A 21,859-nucleotide genomic window follows, 5' to 3' on the forward strand; every position below is an offset into this window, starting at 1 on the left:
ATTATATTTTTTGTCTTTCATTCTAAAATATAGGAAATGATACAGTGTTGTATTCAGAGAAACTAGTGGTTAAGGCTTAACTGTCAGTGGGAAAGAAGCATGAGAGAAGACAAAAAGTATTATTACCAGTAATCGATAAATTTATGCATTTGATTGGTTCTCATCCTCAGGCCCTGGGAATCATTCCCTAGCCACTTGCCCTAAACTGTGACAAGGCTGTGGGCTCAGGACACAGTTTTGAATCCTGACCATGCCACACAAGCCTTCGACCATAATACAATGGATCATGCATGACTTCCCAGGGCAGTTTTAAATCCCCATGACATTTCTCCTAAGGGAGCTACCTGGATAAGGGGTGCACTTGTCTGAAAATGCAGATAAGATATATGGCAGGTTTTACATTCCTACCATTCAAGCACTCACTGAGGTTAAATGTTTCATGCCTGAGCAAAGATGTACTCTCGAGCCTGAATGAAAATTCAGAATGTCATGGTTACAAAGCTGCCAGCCCCCTCTGCTGCAAAGAGAGAAAGTCTATGAATGTGGGGAGTCAAGATGAGGTGTCTGCCACAGCGGGCACACTGCTGGGTAACAAAAGACACTGTCCTGTCACACTGCTGCAACAGTGCTGGTGGAACATCAGCTGTAGAAGAAATTGCCACTTTGTTCTCACAGACCCATTAATATAAATGAGAGCTGAACACCGGCTTTGGAAAATTAGAAATTTAAACACTATAAATGTGTTTAAGTACCTGTGTAGCTGAATTTAATGGTATCCGTTGATTGGTTTGTAAGAGTCACTAGATGGCAGTATCAACCAGTTAGTGTGTCACAATTTGGATTTAGAATGTTGAAATACAATTGCAGGAGAAACTGTAAGAAGTGGAATTTAATCCATGGTGATTCTAGGAGAGTGTTGCCCTTGGCACAGGAAAACACTCTTCTAATGGTCACAGTGGGGTAGAGGAAGGATCTCAAAGCCCTGAGAATGTGAGGGATGTCCAAATTGGCTTCAAAGCAAGTCTCTGCAAAAGAAAAAAAATATTTTTGATTTATCTGATTTGTTATAGTTGGTTAAGAGTTTTCAAAAATATGTTTTACATTGAATTTTCGTTCTGGGTTTGGCGTGTAGAAAAAAATATTATGATTATCTCTATTTCACCAAAAGTTTAGAGTCTCTTTATACCAGAAATTCTAACACACCAGGTGCTATTTGGCAAACTGAGGAAAGCACGGTTATCATGGATAGATAGCTATGGATCAGCAGTTGGCAGGTGGGTTCCAGGTATGAGTTGTCCTGTGTTCTGCAGAAAAATTCCATGTGATAAACTTGACCTAGGTGGATGGTGACTTTTCAGCTCTGTACAGATACTAATGTTTATAGCCTATAAGCCAGGATTCTCAACCTTCCTAATGCTGTGTCCCTTTAATACAGTTACTCATGTTGTGATGACTCTTGACGGTAAAATTATTTTTGTTTCTACATGGTAACTATAATTTTGCCACTGTTATGAACAGTAATACAAGTACTTGATATGTAGGATATCTGATATGTGACCCCTGTGAAAGGGTCCTTCCACCACTAACGAGGTCACAACCCACAGGTTGAAAACTACTGTAAAAGCTTTTATCCCTAGTACTTTAGTATGAAGCCTCATTTTATACATAAAGTGTTATTATAGTTTTGAAAAATACTAAATTTCCCAGAAATGTGGCTACATTTTGAATCTTTTTGAAGACTCTGCAATATTTTTTGTGGTGGTTAGAGTAAGAATGGCCCCATAGACTCATATATTTGAATGTTTAGTCATTAGTGGGTGGTATTACTTGAGAAAGATGAAGAGGTGTAGCCTTGGAGGAAATGTGTCAGAAGTGGTGGGCTTTGGGGTTTCAAAAAGCCTAAGCCAGGACCAGCGTCATTCCCTTCTGGTTGCCTGCAGCTCCAGATGTAGAACTTCTCTAACACCATGTCTGCCTGTGTGCCACTGGGCACCCTGCCATGCTGACCATGAACTAAGCCTCTGACTAAGCAAGTCCCAGTTCAATGCTTTTGTAAGAGTTGCCTTGGTCATGGTGTCTCTTCACAGCAACAAAGCACTGACAAAGACACGTGGGAAAGGAAAATGCAAGAACTATAGGATATTATATAAAGACCAAATATTCAAATAATAGCATCGATGCAGGAGAAGAATACCAGGTTAAGGGTATATGCCAGATCTAGCTGTGAGTTTGATTCTAGGATAGAAGAAGTCTTAGAAATACTTATTCTAAAACAGAAGTTAGTTTTAATGGAGCTGAGAGCTGCTGCCAGGTGACACAGTTGGTAGTTATATACAGTGATTACATATCCTGCCCCTGTCTGATATGGATGTGTTGTTAGAGCCACCAGAGGACCTGGCAATATACAGAAAACACAAAGCTCGTTGTCTCCTTGACAAAAATCCCATTGCTGCTTAATTTTCCTACCTTACTGCATCGGTTTGTTATTTGAATGTCATTGTATAAGCAGTTATTTAACCATTTTTATGACCTAGGAAAATAATGTGTAGTTAGCTTTTTTTCCCCCAATACAGTGTTCTTTTAACTGAGGAATGTGTGCAGACAGAAGGCTGGCTGCATGTTTTGTCTGCCAGGACTTCTCAGTTCACTTATGAAATCCAGGGATCATTTTAGGGCTAAAAGAGAAAATACGAACTGAGGCCCTTGAACAGCTTTTGATTCTGCTCAAAAAAGAGGCAGGAAAAACCTGCCATTGGTACTGTGTGATGAGTACTGCATTAACAGTGTGAGCAAGATGCCAAGGAGCAGAGGCCTGAGCAATTAATCCTGCCTGAGGCTAGGGCAGGGGGATCTGCTCTGAGTGATCAACATAAAAGAGGGGAGAGAAAAAAAATCAATGTTCTGATTTCTCTGAAGGGCTTTTACTGTGCCTTCAGGAAATATTGGAAAAGGCAATTCTCAAAAAATGATGCTATAAGATTTTTTAAAAAGACACCTAGAGACTTATACAATGGAAAATACCCTCTCTGGAAGTTGCCCCAAGGCAATGGAGTACACACTGGAAACATGAACTACAAATGGAATCTGATGATTTGAAATCCTGTGGGCCTCTCATAGAGATCTCCCAACCAAGAAGAGACAATGTACAGCTGCATCTAAATCTGCAGGCCAGGAGAGAGATGCTGGTGAGATTTCACCACCGGATCCTAGAAGTGAAATCCTCACCTAGCAGCCCTTCTTAGTTTCTGTGGTGTAAATTCTCAGCTGGAGTTCAGGTTTCTGCTCCTGACAGCCTGTGAAATCAGACAGGGAGAGGTGCTGTTTGCAATTGGCCCTTCTGAACCGGTGAAAGCAGGTATGAGCTGGGGAAATCCATGCTCCAAATAAGCACTTTAGTGTAGATGAATTTCAAAACAGTCTTATTAAATAAGAAACACAGAACCAAATACAGTGTTAAAGCCAAAGAGATCAGAGCAAGAGCCACCTAGCTTTAGCTTACCACCTGCAGTAGCTTCCCCAGAGAGAGAACTTCTAATGTCTGACTTGTGTTTTTATTGTTTTCCTGTTCTGCTTTCTCATTGTCCCTAAGCCCAGCCACATGACTTCCTCATCACTGTCTGTCTATATAGACCTCCTGGTCTCTATGGTTGGTACTGGGGTTAAAGTTTCATGTCACCACGCTTAGCTGTGTCATTGACCACACAGAGACTCTGCCTGCCATGTGATTGGATTAAAGGCATGGGCTACCACTGCCTGACTGCTGTCTCTGGCTCGCTATGACCTCTTATCTCCAGGCAAACTTTATTTATTAATATACAAATAAAATCACATTTTAGCACAATTAAAATATCACCACACTTTAGTCATTGTGTGATGTAAATATGGATCAGTGGTTTTAATTTTGACTGTGTCACTAACAGGCTGTGGCATGAGTTTTTGTTGTCACTGACCTGTCTGATGAAGTCACTAAACACTGATATTACTTTGCCTAGAATGCAACCAGTATGTGCAACCAGGTGCTCAGTCCAATAGTTCATCTCATTTCCAGGAAATCTCACTCAAAGCTGTAATGGTAAGGCAAGTTTATGGCCATTTTATAGATGAGAAACTAAAAGGCAAAGGGTAAGTGACTTTTTGATGCAGCAATAAACATGGAAACGTAGGAATTTCTATAGGACTTAAAAACATTTACAAATGAATTTAAATGCTCATTATATATTTTGTTACAGTTCATTGATGTGCTTGGAGATCTTCTTCTAGGAAGGGTGTTTGCTACCATGTAGCTATCTTCCACTCTGAGCCCTCCACATTTCCTTGTCATTTCCACACTTTCCGGAGAAGCTACATAGAATTCTCTAGAGACCAGCTTGTAGGAAGGTTTGCCTTTCCTTGAAGCATTCTGAAAACTAAGCTTTATTGTTAAAACTCCCATGATACATATATTAACATTGTAGCTTTAACTTTATTATTTGTAATAAAGCATTCATTCACTTAGTGAGCACAAAGAATTAAATGAAATAGAAAACTAGTCATAATTACCCTATAGGTTCTTTATTGATAAAAGTCCCACAAGAGTACGCTTTAAGCCTGATGCTTAGAAAATTGTTGCTGCTTAGACATGGAACTTCTGACTAGTACAGGAATAGACAGGATAAATATGGTCACTCGATGCTCCACCCATCTTCCTTCCCCAAAGGTACTTACTACTTAAGCAAAGAAAATTTTCTTTCTCTCTCTCTCTCTCTCCCTCTCTCTCTCTCTCTCTCTCTCTCTCTCCCTCCCTCCCTCCCTCCCTCCCTCCCTCCTTCCCTCTCTCTAGGTCTCCCTCCCTGTTTCTTTCTCATTGTCGCTGTCTTATGGCTTCTCTTAATTTCTTTAAGTTTTAATTGGAAAATACCACATAGTTTACAAATGAGCCTCTATTTTTGTTTTTCTTTTGAGGGAGGAATATAGATTTTAACTATTTTTTGCACTGTAGAAAGTACATCACTCTGTTTGGATGTACCTCATTTCTTTCGCTTCCCAGATTAACCTATGTTCACTTATGAAAAAAATAACCTAATATGCACAGGTGAGAGGACTTACAAAGCAGAGCATCTCTTAGACAGGTCTTCATTAGTTAGTGCACCTCTCATAAAAGTAGGAGCCAGCTCAAATGTCATTCTTGAATAGCTGAGCACCCTGAAAGTGAGAGATCAGTAAATAGCTTTTTGCTGTTTATGAAGTCGGGAGGAAGAAGCTGTTCTCCTTCATGGAAAATGGGTCTGGATCCTGAACAGTGTTTACTTTATAAATCAAACTCTCTGGATGGGAGAGAGTACCTAGGGTTCCTGTTTTGCAGCCTAAGGGTGACTCAGAACCTGGGCTCAGCCTCTACCTATAGATGTAGGGTACATTTCCAAGGTCAACTATCCGGGCTTCTTAGTGTATGTTGGAAGAGTTTCTAGGAGAATCCTGAACACCTTTTCAGAGTCATAATGTCAACAGTGTTTGACCTGCTTCTTCAGTGAACTGCAGACCAATGCAATCAGAAGTCAGATTCAATGTTTGACTTATGGATACACTGCAGAATCCAGAACATGTATGGGGATGTAGTAAAAACTGAAGATTTGCTGAGTGAGTGAGTATGTCAGTTTCCAGGTAGTTGCCATAATAGGTCAAGACTATTCCTTGCTGAAGGGATTAATAATTTATATGTGTCAAGATGTAACCTAACATAATTTTCAAAAGCAGCAAGGAACCTGATTGATTACACACATTCCCGCCCCTGTTCTTAGAAACTTTGGGGAAGCTAGTGACTCTTGACTTCATGCTCTGGTCTTGCCACTTAATAGCTTTGTAGTTCGACACTCTCCTGAGCACAGCTTCTGCTGTAGGAGGAGTAATCATAGTGTTGTTGTTTGAAAAACATAAAAGTGGGGCGTACAACATGTAAACTAAAAAACGTTTTACTGCTGAGGAGATAGTGCCTTACAAATACACATTTCTCTCCTTGCTGTTGGAAGACAGGTGAAACACACATGTCACAAAGCTCCAAAATACTATTTGAACTCTCCTTAGAGTCTCTGTCCCTCTCACACAGACATGCACTTGCATTCATGACTGTGATAGATTTAAGTGTCCTACCATATAGTTTATAACTTCTGGTGATCAACAGTTAAATAATATTAGAAGGGCCTTCTACTTAAACTAGTTGTAGATTTGTCTTTTGGAAGCAATAGCTTTGTGCAAAAGATCTCTGGTTTCTGATTCCCTTAAGTTCCAAGTTTGCCTGGTTGACCTGACTTTGAACTCTGCTCCCCTGGAGATAGGAGAATGTGTTAACTTCCTACAGGAGATAACCTTTCCCTTCAATCTCATTTGGTACTCATTCACCCCCGCTTTGCTTGCTGTAAATCAGAGGACTGTCTGCTTAATGTCTTCTTCTATCTCTTTATTTCTTCTTTGTCTACAGTGCTAAATGTTCTCATGGTGTGTGTGTGTGTGTGTGTGTGTGTGTGTGTGTGTGTGTGTGTGTGTGTATGCAGGCTTACTCCTGTTCTAGGCAGGACAATACTGTTACAAGCTAATGACTTTCTTAGCCACAGGGCATTATACTGCAGTAGCATCATGTTCAAATTGAGCAGTAATTTATACTTGACTAGCACTGGCAACAGCCATTGCTACTATTGTGAATATAATATGGAACTAGATGATTCGTTTTGATGTATTGCTTAATAAATTTTAAATATTATCCTATCAGATCTGGCAGCAATACAAAAATGATGAATAAATGACCATTTGTCATATCAGATGGCTTATGGTTCAGCATGGTTACTTATTACGATTTAATACCCTGCATTTAAGTCCATTTATGCTGTTACCAGTAAAATTAAAAGTGACATTAGCATTTTAAAGTCATACAGTTTACTAGACTCACTACATTCTTCAGACTAAATGTCTGGTTTTAAAGTATGTAGGCTTCCAGAGGTGAATAGCAAACACTTCAGTTACATTAAACTACATATTTTAAAAAGTGACTCTTTTTCTGAACACAAGAAGCACAAGTATTTTTCTCAAGTCTTAAAATCTTCCTTTTCTATGTGACCATACCCTTATTCAACAGTTATAATCCTAGGCCCCAAGACACCACATTGAAGTTCCTTCCTTCATTTCCTTCCCTCTCTAGGTGAGGCAGTCCTGGCTCCCAGAGGACCAGCTGCCCTCCTGACTCCTCTTGCAGTGTGCTGTGCTTGCATCGTGATAGAGAAGAAATGAACCGGTGCTGGTAGTCTCTGAGATCTTGCAATGTGACCGGCTTTTAAATGACTGTCCTGCCAGGGTGTCCTTTAACTTCCTAACAACAGCTAAAGCAGGCAAAGACACTTGATTAAGGAATCTTCTACCTTCTTAGAATGGCTTTGTAAGGTAGGTATCAATACTCTAGTTTTCTGGTTAGAAAAGTTTAAGTTGGAGCCATCTGCCAGAGTGTTCACGGTGAGACATCTAGTAAAGCTGAGCTGTGTGACTCACCCCCAGACAGGTGACTGAACTGTAAGCTGCCATGTAGGCACTGGGAATTGAACTCAGGACCTCTGGAAGAACAACCAGTGTTCTTAAACACTGAGCCATCTCTCCAGCCCACATATTGGTAAAATTATTAAGGCCACTCCATGTAGCTGTAGAATTTCTCTTCAGCTCCCAAGTCCCGCCAGTCCCAGAGCCCACTTATAAAATAAACACACAGACTTTTACATCATTTAAACTGCTTGGCCATTAGCTCGGGCCTATCATTGTCTAGCTCTCACTCTTATATTCAGCCCATTTCTATTAATCTTTACTTTGCCACATGGCTTACTGGTACCTTACATCTTGCTCCTCCTGGTGGCGGCTCCAGGCAGTCTCCTCTCTCCTTCCTCCTCCCTCAATTCTCCTCTCTGTTAGTCCTGCCTATACTTCCTGTCTGGCTATTGGCCAATCAGGTTTATTTACATATAGCAATATCCACAGCAACTCCATGTAGTTAAAAGGGAGGTTTATTTTGTGGGGTAACTTACAAGTGAAGAGATAGGCTACAGGGTCTGGAAAAGGTGCAGTCCTGCGGGGTTCTCTGGAGAACTCTGCTCGGTCTACCTCCAGTGTCCAGGGTCCAGGAACCAAGAGAGCCATGCATCTGGATCTCAGGTCTTCAGGGTCCTCTCTCTACCCCGCCTTGTAGGTGTAACCATTACTGAAGCCTTGATGGGGCTTGGAACTTCCAGGTCAAAGATGGAATGGCTACCCACTACACTGAACACAGGCCACACCCACCCCTGCTCCATGTTTTCCTTTAGTCCAAGGCCATCGAGCACAATTTTATGCTGATATTTACTATGGGAAACTAGAAACTAATGCAAGCTTCTTGCCTTAGGTTACATCTTGATTTAGTTCTGTTAATAGGAGGTTCAGGAGTGAAAATATCTATGTAAATAGAGCTTGTTCCTGGATGAAGAAGAGTATGCAGTTGAAGAAAGCTACAGAAAGCTGCCAGCATTGATAAAGCAAAGCTCCTTCTGAAGTTGCTTCCTAAACCATAAAGAATGATTACAGTAAAGAACTTCAGTGATGATACTGCTGGGCAAAGGAAGACCAGGAAGGTGAGGGTAACAGTATTTGCTCCATCTCATAAAAGAGAATAAAACACAAATCTATATTTACATTATTTCTCACTGGATTTTGTATGCCAGAAACTCTGAATTGGGCCATAAGCCAGAGAAAAGATTATTCAGGAATGATATCTTTGTAATTATGCTGTATAACATAGTGCCAAAAAATGCAGATTTAAAGCAAAATGCTTTAATTGTTTAAAAGTTGTGATGGGCTAGTAATTCTGGCACACCCGAGTGGGAGGGCTATAGGTCAGGGTCTCTTAACAAGACTACAGTCACTTTCTTGGCTAGACATGGAGTCATCTTAAGGTTTGTTTTGTCTTGGGTGGGGGATGCACAAGAAGTCTCACATAGCTGTTAGATGGAGTCTTCTTGACAGGTAAGCCTCTCCAATGTACTACCTGAACATCTCTATAACATGCCAGTTGCCTTTCACAGAATATGTGTTCTAAGATATATAGACAGGCAAATGCTGTTGTGCATTTTATGAGTTACTGTGGCAAGTCAGATCCTATCACTTCACCATGGTCTATCTAGAAAACACCTAATACTCTGAAGGAAAACTTCATACTCTGCTTTGAGAGAAAGATGGAAAAAGAAAATTCATTGGCACATAAAAACCATCACAGCTGAGTTAGACACCCTAAAGGTTCTGTTTAATAATCAAAATTACCATGTGCCAAACATTCATGAAACAGAAAATAAAGTTTTAAATCAGTGACTTCATTAAAATGCATGACTTCCTAATGACAGGCATGGGAGAAGAACCCTAGATATATAGATTTCACACTTCTGCTTTTTACAAACTACCTGTATTGGCTTGCTTCTCTATTGTGTAGTAAAACACCATGACCAAGGCAACTTAAAGGAGGAAATGTTTATTTAGCTTATGGTGTTAGAGGTATGAGTTCATCATGGTGTGGAAGCACAAAAACAGACAATAGTCATCACAGCAGGAGCAGCAAGATGAGATTTCAGATCTTGAACTACAAGCATGAAGCAAAGATAAAAAACTAGAAAGGGTGTGAATCCTTAACCTCTTAAAGACTGACCCAAATGACATTATTCCCCAAGGCCATGCCTTCTAAACATACTCGAACGCCATCATCAACTAGAGATCAAATGTTCATATGCCCAAGACTATGGGAATATTTTATCATTCAAATCACTATCCTAACAAACACAGTTTCATTTCTTAAATATTTTATTCATTTTGTATGCCTTTGAATTGGAGCAAAAGTTTGTCAATGGCTTGGAGAACTACTTAAAGTAAGTCTCCAATGAAAATTCAGCTTCCTTCATCTACAAATAAAACAGGTGTCTAAACAGACTGACCACACATAGGTCATATAGACAACCCAGCTTGCCTCTGTTGACTAATTTCGGCCCTCATCTTCCCAACAAGTGACAGCAGTGGCATTCTTCTAGTTTCATTATTCCTGTTTCTGTTACAGAACTGGGAATAGTCTACAGCAGCTTTCCATTTACCTGTCTTTTTCATCTCCTAGGGCCTGGGCTGTATCTTTCTTGGTTTGGTGTTTCTTGTACCTAACAGCATTTGATCTATGATATGTACAATGATTGTATAAAAATGATAGCAATGTTTTATAGAATTATTGAATGAAAACTAAAATATATATATATATATATATATATATATATATATACATATATATATATATATGTATATATATATATATATATATATATATACCTGAAGGTGATCTTGAAATTTAAAAAGAGGGAATTTTTACTTGTCTTTTCTAGAGCAATTTAGTTTTTAATCAGAAATTATACAACTGCCTAGCAAGAGAGTAAAATCAAGGCAAGTGCTAATTTAGAACTCAAACACTGTGTGCTCAATGGAATTCTCTGTAGCACTTATTTCCCTGTTGAAAGTGGTGCAGACACTGAGCAGCTTCTGGTCTTTTCAGCTAAGTCCTTTGTGGGGTGAGATGCAGAACTATGGGAAAACTGGGCACCTTTCTTCACCACCACTCTGCCAGTTATGTCTAAGAGGTTTTTTTTTTTTTTATTTTGAAAAGACCTTATTTTTTTCTCCTTAAAAATGTTAGTGATACTGTAGCTAGAGTTTTCCTGCTTGGCCCACAGTCAAGACAAATCTCTGTCACCTGCCAGTCCCACAGCTGCTCAGACCCAACCAAGAAAACACAGAGACTTATATTGTTTAAACTGTTTGGCCTAATGGCTCAGGCTTCTAGCTATCTAGTTCTTATATCTTAAATTAATCCATTTCTATAAATCTACACCTTGCCACATGGCTCATGGCTTACCGGCATCTTCACATGCTGCTTGTCATGGTGGCAGCTGGCAGTGACTCCTTCTGCCTTCCTGTTCTTTCTTTTCTCCTCTCTGTTAGTCCAGCCTATGCTTCCTGCCTAGCCACTGGGCCGATCAGTGTTTTATTTATTGACCAATCAGAGTAATTTGACATATAGACCATCCCACAGCACTTCCCCTTTTCTTTTCTTTTTTTTTTTTTTAAAAGAGGAAGGTTTTAACTTTTATACTCTCCAAAGGCAGCTTGGTATATTTGGGAATTTGGGCATAGCTTCTCTTACTACTTCCTGCTGGAGGGGGGGCGGTGCTGTATCTTATGGGGACACAAAGAAATTTTTAGGATTATGGAGTAGTCCATGAGGCTGTATTGTCTGAGCCAGTTGCCTTCAAACCATTCTGGATGTTGGATCATCTGGGCCATGGTGTCACTGGAGACCTTTCAGGGGGTCTTGGCTGGTCAAACCTGATGTATCTTAATCTGGAACAAATCCATAGCCTCTGGCTTTCTGTGGAAACAAAAGCAGAGCCTCCTTTCCAAAGCAACATATCCTTACATCCAAATTTTGAAGTCAAGGTACCTTTAAAATATACATTTTGGCATAACTCAACAGCTTTTGCAATCAAATGTTTTTCTTCAGTTATGAGTATCAAAGAGAACATAATCCAGATTCTCTGTGTGGTAGCCATCTTTATGTGGCTTATTTTTTTATATTACCTTGAGTCTATTGCTTTAAACTTCAGCATTCTAAGACTGAAACAGTGCTGTGGCTACTGAATCCACCCACTTCTGTTTCCCAACATGGCAGTGGTACATTTTCTGCCAGCTCTGGGAGCCATCAACTCTCAGAAATAGTGGGTCTATGCTTCTATCAAAGCAATGTGTAGCCCAGAAACCTCTTTTTGTTTTGTACTAGCAAAGGCTAAATCCACCACACAGATTAATGTGCCACTTGCAGAGGCCTCATTCCTGCCATACTGCAGGTCGAGCGCACACGACAGGAACCAGCCATAGTAGCTCAAACATGCAGGCTGCCACTAACTTGAGAGAAACAACTAGGAACTGTTTTTAGCTCTGTTTTAGAATCTTTTTTCTCAGGTTTTAGGTGGAAACTCTTGCCAATACATTGGGCACCATTTGTAGCTAGAGTTTTCCTGCCCGGCCCATAGTCAGGACAAATCTCTGTCACCTGCCAGTCCCACAGCTGCTCAGACCCAACCAAGTAAACACAGAGACTTATATTGTTTAAACTGTTTGGCCTAATGGCTCAGGCTTCTAGCTATCTAGTTCTTATATCTTAAATTAATCCATTTCTATAAATCTACACCTTGCCACATGGCTCGTGGCTTACCAGCATCTTCACATGCTGTTTGTCATGGTGGCAGCTGGCAGTGACTCCTTTTGCCTTCCTGTTCTTTCTTTTCTCCTCTCTGTTAGTCCCACCTATACTTCCTGCCTAACCACTGGCCAATCAGTGTTTTATTTATTGACCAATCAGAGTAATTTGACATACAGACCATCCCACAGCAGTGATACAGTATATTTTTAATCATATTCTTTCCTGTACCTAACTCCTTACAAATTTAGCACCCACCAAATAAACTTCATGTTTTTCTCTCTTAAAAAAAAAAGAATCCAAGCCGGGCGGTGGTGGCGCACGCCTTTAATCCCAGCACTCAGGAGGCAGAGGCAGGCGGATCTCTGTGAGTTCGAGGCCAGCCTGGGCTACCAAGTGAGTTCCAGGAAAGGCACAAAGCTACACAGAGAAACTCTGTCTTGAAAAACCAAAAAAGAAAAAAAAAGAATCCAAATATATTGTGTGTAAAAATTATTTTCAATAAAAATATGCATATTTGAAAAACAAAAACTTATGAAGAAAGGAATGAAGGAAGGAAAAAGAAGGAAGGAAAACAAAGGCCACTAAAAGCATGAAGTCTGATTTGTGTTGACTATTTACTCCTGAGCTCTGGACCTGCCCAAGAATATGGCTGAAATACTCACTGTCACTCCACTGAAAAAAAAATGATTTTTTTTCTCTCCCTACAGCTATCATTTGAAAATATCTTCTTGATAAAGGGTGGGACTTTGTGCTCACTTCTCCTCCTTCATGCTTGGATTTCTGTCTAACTTAAGCTTATACATGTCTTGTGCATGCTGTCAAGTCTCAGAGTTCATATTGCATCTACTATTTTGTGTCTGAAAATGCTATTTCCTTAAAATTATTCACCACCTCTGGCTCTCACAATATTTCTGACTCTCTCCTATATAGATCACTGAGTTTTGAGTGGAGGGGTATGATAAAAAAAAATCTCATTCATGGCTGAGCATTCAAAAGTAGTGGGGGTCCTCTTTCCCTTTGGGTCTGTTGGCCACCAGGTCAAAAGGGAAAGAGGTAGATGGAGTGACAGAAACCTTTGGTGGCCCAGGAGAGCATAAAGAGACTATCTCCTTTGGGAGATAGATTTCCATGAATCAGCTCAATTTTATCCCACAGTATAAGGAATATAATGTAAACTTTAATTTGCATTAAGTGGCATGCTCCTTTCACAAAGCTTAGTATGTGGCAGCAAGGTCCTATAGCAGAGCTCCTAGCTCAAGTCTCAGCAGGGATCTGTGCCAAGGGTCAAGCTAAAGAAGAATCAGGCTTTTTTTTTTCTTTTCTTTTCTTTCTTTCTTTCTTTCTTTTTTTTTTTTGAGAGAGCTTTTAGATAAGGTCAGTCCTCCAGGCTCATGGACACTCTCCAGATATGGACAGGTAGCCAACAAGAAGCTTTGCTGGAGGGAGGGAGCTCTATTTTGTCGAGCTTGTCAGATGTACAATTGGTAGAGATTTTTTTCTCCCATTTTGTAGATTGCCTCTTTTCTCAAGTGACGGTATCCTTTACATACAGAATCTTTTTAGTTTTATGGGAGGTCCCATTTGCTAATTGTTGTTCTTAATGCCAGCACTATCAGGGTTCAGATGAATTTTAATATTACACATAATTACTCTTATAAATGTTCAAATAAGGAATAAGTAAAGCTTTGAAATACTCAAAATTTTAACTAACACTAAATATCTTCCTAAATTAACTAAAAATCTATATGATAAATGTGAAAATTACTTAAACTCTGTAAAGAAGTTTTAGGGAATGTACAAACATTTTTATTGACTTAATGTTATCAATATATATATATATAATCTGCACTTGTTTTTCTGCTCTACACCAAGTCACTTTCCCCTGTATTTATATAGTTCTTTCTTTGCAGAGAGATAAAGGGAGGAAAAGGCAACTGAAACTTACTGTGTCTGTTTCATGTTGCTGGCTTTGAAAATTGCCTCTTGTGCTATGTGCTATCCAAAATTGGAAATAATAGGATAGTACTCTAAGGTGGAATAAAATTACATCTAAGCATTTAAAAAGAACAAAGGATGATAAATTGTAGTTAGAAGTGCCAGTTCATGGGCAACTGATTCCCAACAGCCTCCTCAAAGTAACAAGTTCTTCATATTTGACTGTGAGTTTTATCTGTGAATTTAGGATAAAAATCCTCATTTTTATCATTCTTTAATTTTTAATTTCTTATTATATGTGTGTATGTGTGTTTGAGGCAGGTATATGATGTGGCACATGAGGTGGAGGGTCAGAAGACAACTTTGTGGAGTCCTTTATCTCTTCCCATGTTTATGTGTGTTCTGGGCATTAATCTCATTATATTGGGCTTCACGGCAAGTGATTTTATACATGGAGCAACTGCACTGGCCCAGGAGCCCTCATTTAAAAGAAAGTCTGTATAAATTTAATTAGCACATCATTATAATATGACCTGGACTATCTTCAGCATGAACTAGTTTATATTTTCTTATTATTGCAAGCAGTTTAGTCTTAAGATATAATATACATATTCCCTCTTTATTTAATCTCTAAAACTTCAATTTCTCTTGTTTCTTCATACTTTATGTTTTAAGGTTATTAATTCCTAGTGTATAATCATTCCCTTGATGGGGAACTTTCCTCTCTTCCTTGTTTCTGAAATATGTTATAATAAATTATAACATTAAGATATATTTTTATGAAACCTAAATGTTAATGGATTTAGTGAGTCACTGTCACATTTTAATGACACAAATATCATAGAACTAAAATGACTTCAATAAGTTAAAAGAGTTGGTAAAGAAAATCACACAAAATATAATTATAATATATATAATTATAATTATATAAGGTATAAGTAATATATATAACACCAAACACACTAAAACAGAAGAGAAATTCCCCACAGCATGTAATAATCAAAACAGGAAATTTACAGAACAGTGAAATAATATTAAAACCTGAAAGGAAAAATAGATCAAAAACTATAAAGGCAAACCTATTAGAATAACACCTGACTATTCATTGAAGATTCTAAAAGCCATAAGAACTTTGGACAGCTGTTCTACAAACTCTAAGAGATCACAGGTGTCAGCCAAGACTACTATATCCACCAAAACTTTTAATCACAATGGAAGGAGAAAAAAATGCATTCCATGATAAAACAAATATCTATCTACAATCAATCCCCACAGAAGACATTAGAAGGAAAATTTGAATCTGAAGAGGCTAACCAATCAAAAAAATGCAAGGAATAAATGATATCATACCAGCAAATAAACAGAGGGAGGATTAAAAACCCACAGCACAACAACAAAATAAAAGGAACCAGTGTTACTCATTGCTACCTCCCAATATCAATGGTGTCAAAGCCACCTTAAAAGACACAGAATAAAAGAATGGATTCAAAAACAGAATCCATTTTTTGCTGCATTAAAGAAATTCACCCTAATATCAAAAGAGATATCACCAAAGTGTAAAATGATGAAAACGTTGTTCCAAACAAATTGGCTTAAGAAGGAAGCTTGTGGAACCAAAACAAATCAGAAGAAATAGGGAAATACACCATATTGTCATCAAAAGATAAATCTACTTAAAGGACATAGCAATTCTAACCCTCTATGCAATAAGCATGAAGGCAAAATATTTTTGTATTTATGTTCTAAATCAACTAAAACAAGGAGAAAAGAGACAAAGTAACAACATCAGAGACAAAAGTGGGGACATAACAACAGACACTGAGGAAATCCAGAGAACCATAAGGATATACTTTAAATAACTGTTCTTTACCAAATTGGAAAATCTAAAAGAAATGGTTAATTTTCTCAATACATATCACTTACCAAATTCAAATCAAGATCAGATAAGGAATTTGAAAAGATCTATATCTCTTAGGGAAATATAAACAGTCATTAAAACTCTTCCAACCAAAGAAAAAAGAAGTTCAAGGCCAGTTTTAGCACAGAAGTCTATCAGACTTTCAAAGAGTTATGACAACACTTCCCAAATAATTCCACAAAATAGAAACAGAAGGAACATCACCCACTTCATTCTATGAGTCCATACTTACCCTGATAACCAGACCACACAAAAATCCAACAAAGAAAGAAAATTACAGACCAATATCCATCACGAACATAGATATCAAGGTATTCAACAAACTATTTGCCTACAGAATCAAAGATCACATATAAAGGATTATTCACAATGATTGAGTAGGCTTTATCCCAGAGATACATGGATGGTTCACTATACAAAAGGCAATAAATTTAACCCACAATATAAAAAAAAATGAAAGAAAAAACCACATGATCATCTCACTAGATACAGAAAAGGCCTTTGAAAAAATTCATCACCCCTTCATGATAAAAGTTCTGGAGAGATTGAAGACACAACAGACACACCTCGACATAATGATGGCAGTTTACAGAAAGCCCATAGCCAACATCTACTTAAATGGAGAGAAACACAAATCTATTCTACTAAACTCAGGAATAAGACAAGGTTGTCCACTCTATACCTATAATTATACAGTTGTGAATTTAGAAGGCATTTTTATATGAATATTTAATATAGTATTGTGGTGAGTTCACCCTGGGGGCCTGTGAGTTTGCTAGCCACAGGTTCTTCTCCAGATTTACACTAGGAAGTATGCTTTTCCTCCTGTGGGTTAGATCATAATTTTAATCAGAAAGTAGTTGGTCACTGTGGTGGTTTAAATGAGAATGGCCCCATAAGCTCATATGCATGAGTACTTTGGTCCCAGTTGGGGCAACTATTTTGGAAGCATTAGGAGGTATGGCATTCAAGGAAGAGGTGTGACACTAGAAGTGAACTTTGAGGTTTCTCTCTGCCACACGACTGTTATCTCAAGATATAAGCTCTCAACTACTGCTCTAGCACCATGCCTGCTATTCTGTTGCCGTGATCCCTTCCATGATGACCATGGACTTGCCATCTCATTCTGTAAGACCCTGATAGACTCTTTCTTCTGTTAGTTTTATCACAGCAGTAGCAAAGTAACTAGGAGAGTCACACCCATAACATTCATTCCACTATTGCATGTGTAGGTATATCTTCCTACACTGATTGTTATTTATATCTCAAAAATAAAGATCTGAAAGAAACTGTTGGTGGACCCCTCCAGCAGTATACATAGAATATCTCTGTATTACAAATGTCAGTCAGGATGGATTATTTCTGAAATTTTAACCTGGGGTAGAAGGCAAAAAATTGTTATTACCTTTGTCTCCAACAGTTTCTGAGTGGAAGATCTTTCACTTTCCTAGTTAATTTTCCTGGTATTTTAGATGCTACCTGCCTACAATTTTAGTGCTGGAGCTACTGAATTTAAAAAGTTCATTGCTACAGACTGTTCTCATTGATCTTTGTGGTGCTCCAGAACTTGATGAAAATGCTACATATTTGGGTCATAGGACCAAAGAGACCTTAGAAAATCAAATGGAAATTTCCAAGCAGTTTGATCCTCTGTCTATTTTGCATAATAGTAGTAGGAGGTTCACCTATGGGGTCTGTAAGCTCATCAACTGTGGGCTTCAACAGATTTATGGTACTTTTTTTAGTTAAATTAATTTTCACTGAATCATAGAAAAAAATATAAACATGAATGTCCTGATATTCTGGAAAACAACAAAGAAGCTCTTCATGAAACACATAGATTCAATAATCTATAAATAAAACATCCACAAGATTCAATAATCACACTCTTGGGTACAGATCAAAGGACACAGACCCAGTATATCAGAGGTGTGCTCACATGCTCATAGCAGTGCCATTCACAATAGCCAATACATGGGGACCACCAAGTGCCTATCTGCTGGTAAATAGGAAGGACATAGAACAGCCAAACAATGGGAAACTCCTAGGCCATCTCAAATTTCAATTACAAATTAGGTGCAGTGTTGGCTTTCAGCAACTGCTGAACAGGGTCTATACTTGCATAGCAGTAACTTGTGTTTATATTCTGCTTCCTAGTGTTATCCCTCTTATTTCTCTTCATCATTCTGATAACCATGTTGCTTCATGTGTCAGTTTTAATGCAGGGTAACAGGCCTTTTCCAGAAAATGGACTTCCTAAAACATAATTTGGGTTCTTTATGAGGGTAGTGGAAGATCTGAATCTCTACCAGGAAACAGTGGGCAACTAGGCTGCCACTATTTCTGCTGTCAGAGACTTGAGGCTATAGAACCTGAAAGAGATTTGGCTCACTGAAAAGTAGCACAAGTGTTCACCCGACTGTGAAGCAAACTCATGGTGGTCATTTAACCCAAACCACATGCAACTGTGAGTTTCAACATAGACTTAACACATCAATGTACGATTTGATGCTAGTGCAGGTGACTTTAAAATCAACTCTACTTTATGTTCTAATTCCAGTCTTTTAATCAGGTTTGGCCAAACTTCATCTTTTCAGCCCCAAGAGATGGTCATACATTGAGTAGAGAGTTCAGTTTCTCATATTAACAAATGATACAAGTCTATCTGCAACCAAATATTGCCACATATAATCTTTGTTCCACAGTAGAGAGCCAGCAACAGCCACAAACAGCCCATGGGAAGGACAGCACATGCCAGGCTTATGATACAATGGTGGCTACTCCTTTTACCTGCTGTAAAACACTGTCCTTCCATTAGGCAAGCTGACTTTCCACAATCTCCAAATGACACCTACATTCATGAGTCATGACTCATGAGTCATGTTATGTGAGAGGCTATCTGAATGTAAAGTCCAGGAGCTGGACTTTCTGTCTCCACATCAGAGCCAGACTAATTCAGCCAAAGCTTTCATGCTTTTCACAATTAATGCCTGAGACTTACAATATTCTGAATCATTACAGAGAATGCATGGCCATGAGTGGCTGTCAGTCACCAGTGTTAGAAGTCAGTCAATGTTTTACACCCACCATCCCTTCACAAGAAACACAATGGAAACATGGTCGGTGAGAGTTTGCAGCTCCAGCCATGGGCTTGACAAAGAGTCCAAGGTCAGAGTAGGGCTAGCAAATCCAGCCCATCACTGCATAACCTTCCAGCTCATGGGTACAGAGGACCTGGCAAGTATCTGGACAGCAGAATCAACCCTTTACACACTTATTCAAGCAGAAGTTTGGCTGAGGATGAGACAAGTAAAAACAGGTGCTCTCAGGAGTATTTGCACCTCACAAACTGGGCTCTGCCAGCAACAACATCTTTTGTGATTCATACACACTGTATATATTTATTCACTATTCATCTATGTATTTTTGTTTCATTCCCCCTAAAATCCAGGATCGTAAGCGTTGAAGGCAAACACTCAGCTAATAATCCACAACCCAAGTCAAGCTAATAGCTTAATGGTACATAGATGTGAGGTAGGAAACAAGGTATGGTTCCTTTTGGGACCAGATACAAGGGGCAGCAGATGGCACTGTGAAGCCCAAGTGACAACAATAAACCATGATGGATATAGAAAATCTGAGATGATGAGGCAGAGTATGAGGTTCAGACATTTGAGCTGAGGAAGCAGCATTCTCAACTGTGTTCCTTCTCTCAAGGCTTAAAGTACCTGTGGGAAGATGGATGGCTGACAGGAAATGAATGTAGATGATTCCCAGGGAAGGGTCTATGAGAAATACCTCCCAAAGCTAACTGCTTCTGAGGATGCTTATACGTAGGTTGGCAGAGAAAAAGGATGGGCCAAACTGGGAGATAACTGAGGCCTGAATGCCCTTTGTGATTCTCAGAATGAAGTGAGGTAAGGCCTCTGTGATCTCACAGGATAAATCTATGCCCCAGTAATAGTTGTAGTCTTTGACTGAGGGTGACTCTGGGTCTACCAAGGAGGGCTAGTATTCAAAGCAAGTCCACATGTCTGCATAGGTTTATGCTGTTTTCTGGGATTGACATTACCCAAAATTCATCATGTGAATAACTCACTTAGTGTGAGGCTCTTCTTTACTGGGACCTTAAATGGGGAGACTGAAACATAATGAGGTACTTGAAGTGTACCTGACTGAGGACAGCTCATGCAAAGAAGAATTAGAAACAGCAAGGATCAGAAAACTCATAGCAGTGGGACTGGCCACTCAAGAACACAGGGAGATAAACGCCTCCACTCACCAGGGAGAGAGGCCTTGGAATGAAGCCACACTGATGTAACTGGACCAGGACTCCATCCTCCAGCCTAGGTAAAGAAGGATGAAACGTTGTTGTCTGCAAGCCCACAGATAGCTGTCACTCGTTGCCTGTCCAGGGAAGGTAGGCAAATTATTTAGGGTACAGATGTATGTTCCTGCCTGAGGATTTCAGTCTTTGGCAGAAGCAGTCTTTTCATTTGTGCTCAGCTGCCAATATGGGAATAAACATGAATGTTACTATCACAAGAAACACCATGGCGAAACTCTAGCCTTTAATTATACACTTATATACATGTTTTTACTTTGTATATGTGCTTCTATGTGTTGTACTGTCTTCAGGTCCACATCCATGTATGTCAAAGTGCAGTTAGATGACATTGATGTCACATGTTTTCCTCTACCAACATACACATTATTACATGGGAAGGGTAATTATGTGTTCAGGCTTTCTTAATAAGATGACAACCTCATCACATGTACAACCTCCCAATTGTTGGGACAGTGTTCTTGGCACAGTGTGGGAAAGTGTGGCCATTCCTAATGCTACATGCAGGCATATAGGAAGAAGGTGGATGGAAGTGTGCTCAGGCCTCTGTTACCTCATATAATAGTTCATTGCCATGGTATATGCTGTAGTGTTGATGGTAAGAAGCACCGTGTCTACTGGGGTGGGCTGGGATTAGGAAGGAATTGAAAGTATGCAGGAAAGTTTGGGCTATGTGGTGGGGGAAATATATACAGGATTCTGGGGATGAAGGTTTAATTTAACTTCAGTGTGTTATAGTGGGAGGTGGGGTTGATAAAGGGTTTGAGTCACAGTGTGGTTTTTGAAGAGACCTTTAACAGGGCCTGTGCTATAGCAGTAGAAAGCTTACATACTGGGATCTATGCCAAGGACCTACCTAAACAAGGACCTGGGGAGAGGACAGCTACAACTCAGCAGAGGAGGCCATGGGATGACCACACCAAGCCTTTATACATGAGAAGACACCAGGCACCACAGAGATGGGGGCCCCAAGCCAGGGACAACTGTCAACTATGGCATCCTATAAGTGTCCAGGGCAGGTAGGAGATGTTTCACAGAGTCCCATTTGTCTGGAGTTCTGAGTGGACTTTGCTTCTTCACGGCAACAACCTTGTCTTTTGTACTCATGGCTATCACAGTATGACTGAAGGCAGTGACTAACAGGAAACAGCATTCCAGCACTCCACCTAATCCCATACGCTCTCCACATTTAAATTTAAATTGTATGTTATGCATAGTACACACACATTTTATATATACATATATTATATAGTAAAGGAAGAAATCAAAGTATCTTGATTTCCAGACTATATGATAGAATATATAAGGGACCTGAGAATCACGACAGGAAACTCCTACAACTGATAAACACTTTCAGAAAAGTAGAGCCAGATTACCTAGTACAGCTGGACACAAA

The 21,859-nt window shown here is 39.3% G+C and overlaps 1 long non-coding RNA gene across 1 annotated transcript; it reads right to left on the reverse strand.

Moving 5' to 3' along the window:
- Window positions 1-494: 494 nt before the first annotated feature.
- Window positions 495-19,984, reverse strand: LOC143272369 (uncharacterized). The gene is made up of 3 exons (XR_013049878.1): window positions 19,847-19,984; window positions 5,086-5,181; window positions 495-1,025 (listed from the first exon to the last, which is right to left on the reverse strand). It is a non-coding gene; the product is annotated as an uncharacterized LOC143272369 (long non-coding RNA).
- Window positions 19,985-21,859: the final 1,875 nt, after the last annotated feature.

The sequence above is a fragment of the Peromyscus maniculatus genome, chromosome 3, assembly GCF_049852395.1.
Source record: "Peromyscus maniculatus bairdii isolate BWxNUB_F1_BW_parent chromosome 3, HU_Pman_BW_mat_3.1, whole genome shotgun sequence".
In the NCBI taxonomy this organism is placed as follows: domain Eukaryota; kingdom Metazoa; phylum Chordata; class Mammalia; order Rodentia; family Cricetidae; genus Peromyscus; species Peromyscus maniculatus.